Genomic DNA, 5,622 nt, shown 5'->3' on the forward strand with positions numbered 1-5,622 from the left:
GGCCCCTATGCTTGACTTTTTAACATATGTATTACTACATTAAAATGATAAGAATTTTGACATTTCAAAATGAGAAAGATGGGTTAGAGATATGTAAAGCAAATTTCTAGAAATGATTGCTTTACATTTCTGATCGTAAGAAACAGTTAAAAGGGGGCGGGCAGTGGCACAACAGGTTAAGCACACATAGTACTAAGTGTAAGGATCCTGGTTTGAATGCTGTGCACCCCACCTGAGGGGGGGCGCTACACAAGCAGTGAAGCAGGTCTGCAGGTGTTTATCTTTCTCTCTCCCTATCTTCTGCTTCCCTCTCAAATTCTCTTAGTCCTACCCAAAAACTAAATAAATAATAAAATGGCAGCCAGGAGCATTGGATTCATAGTGCAGACACCAAGCACTAGTGAAGCAGGAAAACAAAACAAAAAAAGAAAAGAGAGAGAGAGAAGAGAAGAAAGAAGGAAGGAAGGAAAGGAAAATTAAAGGCTTTGAAAAATTATTTAAATTGCTATTTATTCTCAAATTCTTGTCATTATCATAATTGTTAAATAAACTAAAGAAACATAATATATACAGTAGGCTGGCTGGTGGTTGAGTACACACGTCAGTCACCATGTGCAATAAGCACAGTTCAAACCCCCACTCCCCACCTGCAGAGTGGGTGCTTCAGGCAAATCTGCAGGTATCTCTCTATCTCTCTTCTTCTTTATCTCCCCCCTCCCCTCTCAACTTTTTTTTTCAATTTCATTTATTGGATAGAGACAGAGAGAAATTGAGAGGCGTGGGGGAGACAGGGAGGGAGACAGAGAGACACTTGCAACCCTGTTTCACCACTCGTAAAGATTTCCCCCTATAGGAGGAGACCAGGGGCTTGAACCCAGGTTCTTGCGCACTATAAGATGAGCACTTAACCAGGTGTGCCACCACCTGGATCCCGCAACTACTTTCTATTCTATCAAATAAGTTAAAAAGAGAGAAAGAGAGAAAAGGAAAGAGAAGAGAAGAGAAGAGAAAAGAAGAAAAGAAAAAGAAAGGGAGTTGGGTGGTAGCACAGCAGGTTAAGCACACATGGCACAAGGACCGACAGAAGGATCCTGGTTCGAGCCCCCAGCTCCCCACCTGCAGGGGTGTCGCTTCACAGGCGGTGAAGCAGGTCTGCAGGTGTCTATCTTTCTCTGCTCCTCTATGTCTCCCCCTCCTCTCTCCATTTCTCTCTGTCCTATCCAATAACAACAACATCAACAACAATAGTAATAACTACAATAATAAAACAACAAGGGTTGGGAGTCGGGCTGTAGTGCAGTGGGTTAAGCGCACGTGGCGCAAAGCACAAGGACTGGCATAAGGATCCCGGTTCGAACCCCGGCTCCCCACCTGCAGGGGAGTCGCTTCACAGGCGGTGAAGCAGGTCTGCAGGTGTCTGTCTTTCTCTCCTCCTCTCTGTCTTCCCCTCCTCTCTCCATTTCTCTCTGTCCTATCCAACAATGACGACAACAACAATAATAACTACAACAATAAAACAACAAGGGCAATAAAAGGGAATAAATAAATTAAAAAAAAAACTTCTGAAAAAAAACCAAAAAAACAACAAGGGTAACAAAAGGGAATAAATAAATATTTAAAAAATTTAAAAACAAAGAAAAGAAAACATGTGCACCAGGAACAATGGATTCATAATGCTGGTACCTAGCTCCAGTGATAACCCTGGTGGCAAATACAAAAAATAAGAATGTGGAGGAAATAAAATGATAATAATTCTATACCGTGTTAGGAAAGCCAACATTGAGATAACTGCATCTACTGAAATTTTAATAAAAATTATATAGTAGATTCGCAAGCACATGCTTCAAAAGTTTACAACAATAATTACTGCTATGGAGTGAATGCAGAATTTAACAAAAGAGGGCAAGGGTGGGGAAGATAGCATGAAGGTTATGTAAACAGACTTGATTATTTAGCTTCCAGGCCCTAGGTTTAATCTTCCTCACCACCATAAGTCAAAGCTGAGCAGTGCTCTGGTAAGCAAACAAACACAGTTTAATAAAAGATAAATTTACAGGTTGGGGAAATAGCACAATAGTTATGTAGAAGACTATCATGCCCAAGACTCTGAAGTCCCAATTTCAATCCCCACCACCAGAGTTGAGCAGTGCTCTGGACATTATCTATCTATCTATCTATCTATCTATCTATCTATCTATCTATCTATCTGTCTCATTTAAATAAATAAAATATGAAAGAACATTTACTGAAGGACTTATTGATAATCAAATTGATATATATGTTTGAGAGAACAATCAACAGATTTCTCTGAATGACTGGCATGTACTCACAGATTTGGTTACCCTATATATAGTTATATCTACAGAAAGAATACCTAATTATTCTTTAGGAAAAAATGTAACTCGAGTCAGAAAGAGAGCCAAAAGTTCTGGAGGAGAGTAAATGAGGCCCAGTACTATGGCATCTCTCCCTCACTGTCTTTCCTTCTATCTAAATTAAAATAAATAAATAAATAAACAAATAGGGAGCAATGAAATGGCATAAGCATTAAGGCTCCAGCTCTGGAGAGGAAGCAAGGGAAGGAGGGAAAGAGAGAAGGAAGGAAGGAAGGAAGGAAGGAAGGAAGGAAGGAAGGAAGGAAGGAAGGAAGGAAGGAAGGAAAGAGGGAAAAGTGACTGTATCTAGTTAGTTCCCAACATTTTCAGTTAACTAAAGGAAGCTGGTTATTGTTATTTTAATAATGATCGACAAGACGATAGGATTAGAGGGGCACAATTCCTACCACCAGAGTTATGTATCCCATCCCTTCCATTGGAAGCTTTCCTATTCTTTGTCCCTTGGGGAGCATGGAATGCAGGTGCAGAGGGTAGCAGAAGGTGGGTGGTCTGGCTTCTGTAATTTTTTCTCCACTGGACATGAGCATTGGCAGGGCAATCCCCAGACTGTCTCTGTCTTTCACTAGTGGGGCAGGACTCTGGAGAGGTGGGGTGCAATTCCTAACAAAGCCATAGAACCTAGATATAGAACAGGGCCCAAGAGATAGAGCACATGTGCAATGTATCTATAATTAGGGGAACATATGTACTTTAAAGTGAAAGTGAACAATAGTTTGCAGTGACTCAATAAGTGTAGCAAGCAAGTAGAAAGACCTAAAAAAGACCCATAAAGTACTTAAATAGTTTCTATTTAGAGCTAGATACCCTCCTCATTCTTCCTATTTCACTTCCGTCAATCATTCCAAAACTAACTTTGTCAATGTAAGGACTACAAAAGCTGGATAAGGGCAAGAGCATACTTAAATGATGATGGCTCTTTTGCTCACTATGAGGCTATCCCATCATCAAGAGCCCGGAGTCAGGGAATCCTGGGATTCCCACATAGATATGGTGGGTCTAGACCTCTACCAGATCCCTCTCTCCACTGTCAATGGTCATCTCCATCAGAAATAACATAGTGGGCCCTTCTGTGGGTCTCTACAGGTCCTTGCCCTCAATGTGGATCAAAAATGGTAGGGACTGCCCCATTGTCCAAAAGGAGGCTGGATCAACATACACTGCTACTCAAGGAAGATGGGTCCTGCAATGAGTGGAGCCCAGAATGTTCCCAGCTATGACCAAGGAATGTGAGCTCAGCAGGCATGCAGATCAGTCAATGGAGTTTACAGTTAACAATATTTATATACTTTTCCCAGATTTGGGAGCTACTCTCTGCCTTGATTAAGCTTTCTAGTTCTATTTCCAACTCTTGACACCAGACAACACCTCTCCAGACAACACCTTTGGTCCACCTGCATGTTAGCTGTCGTGATCAGGCAAAAATTAGTAAAGTAAAATAGGAATATACCTAAAATAGACCTACTAGCTTTTTCCAAAATGGAGACCCCCAAATCTCACCTGCTCACATTCTTTGGTCATAGCTGGTCTTACCTTTAGATTCCTGATTATTAAACAATTTAGTCTGCTTTAAATCTTGATGCTTTTTCATCCACCAAGTTCCAGTTGCTACCATAATGCCAACCTGACTTCCCTGGGAAGTAAGTTGGTTTTCAACAGACTTAGTTGACAATAAAGAAACATAGTTCATAGATTCAAAGTAACTGCAAACTAAATTCAATGTGTATAGGAAGATGCAAAAACTAGAGCTTTTGTGTAAAATCACCCCAGGTAATCTGAGGGCATTAGAGGGGTTCCAATATTCTTATCTGTTTGTTTCCTGCTTTAAGGTATAGAGTACCCTATAGAGATGAAAGGACAGTCAGACCATTAACTCAAGGTCATTCTTTTAGGAACTTGTCAGTGTGACTGGGGAGGGCTCCAGCTGTGAACTTTCTGGATATATATATATATATATATATTGTCCTAACAATGACAACATCAATAATAACAACAATAACTACAACAATAAAAAAACAAGGGCAACAAAAGGGAAAATAAACAAACAAAAGGGAAAATAAATAAATATTAAAAAAAGAATAAATCACGGGGTGGGGGAGATAGTATAGTGGTTATGCAAACAGACACTCATGCCTGAGGCTCCAAGATCCCAAATTCGATCCTAGCACCACCATAAGCCAGAGCTGAGCAATGCTCTGGTAACAATAAATAAACAAATAAATAAAAAATAAAAAGAATAAATCATAAGCATCATACACATCTTTGATTACAATGTGACAAAATGTGTGATAAAGCAATTTCAATTTGTTCAAAATAAGTATAAGAAAGACTAGGGATAATATAATACCCCCTTAGTAAAGTGATTCATTATTGTTCCCTAACTAAACAAAATGCAACCACTATTTAAAGGTTTTAGACTGAATTGTGCATGTGGGCTTTCTGAGGAAAAATTAACATTTTTCCCAAACCCCTTAATTTCAACCTCTGACTTCTCATGCAGGCACTAATTGTGTGTCTGCTGCTTCTGTATTTACAAGTCTCATTATCTGAGCTTCTACTGGATGACCTCTTAACACTAAAGACAAAGCATAATGGTAGATGCTCATTAATTTGTAGCCAAAAAATAATCATCCACTTAATTATAAAATTTAACTTGTGTATATGTGACTATGTGGTAGTAGTTTTCTCATTAAATGCTTCTTTACATTCCTATAAAAATTACACATGTATACAAGTATTTGTGAAAAACTGTAATTTATAAGTATACAGATCAGACCCCTTTAAAAGCACTCTCTGGGCCTCTTACTAGTGACCCATTAAGCTGTCCAGAAAGGGAAGAGTAAAGACACCACTTTTGGGTGAAACGACAGCATGTTGTGTTGTTTGCTTCAATCGGTGGTGTGACAAGTTACACCACATTTGACAACTGTTTGGGCGTGTGAATGGGTGGGGAGACATGGATATCAAGGGACGACTGAACAGACTTCTTGCTGCTGGTGTGGGTGACATGGTGATGGCCACAGTCAAAAAAGGCAAACCAGAGCTCAGAAAGAAGGTACATCCAGTGGTGGTAATTCGACAACAAAAGTCATACCAGAGAACAGATGGTTTATTTCTGTATTTTGAAGACAATGCAGGGGTCATTGTAAATAATAAAGGGGAAACGAAAGCTTCTACCCTCACAGGACCAGTTGCAAAGGAGTGTGCAGACTTATGGCCCAGGATTGCA

At 39.7% G+C, this 5,622-nt stretch overlaps 1 non-coding gene across 1 annotated transcript; it reads left to right on the top strand.

Moving 5' to 3' along the window:
* The first annotated feature begins 5,167 nt into the window (after positions 1 to 5,167).
* Positions 5,168 to 5,302, top strand: LOC132534806 (small nucleolar RNA SNORA21). Its single transcript, XR_009546504.1, has one exon. It is a non-coding gene; the product is annotated as a small nucleolar RNA SNORA21 (small nucleolar RNA).
* The last annotated feature ends 320 nt before the right edge of the window (positions 5,303 to 5,622 follow it).

This window comes from Erinaceus europaeus, chromosome 19 (assembly GCF_950295315.1).
Source record: "Erinaceus europaeus chromosome 19, mEriEur2.1, whole genome shotgun sequence".
Taxonomy (NCBI): Eukaryota; Metazoa; Chordata; class Mammalia; order Eulipotyphla; family Erinaceidae; genus Erinaceus; species Erinaceus europaeus.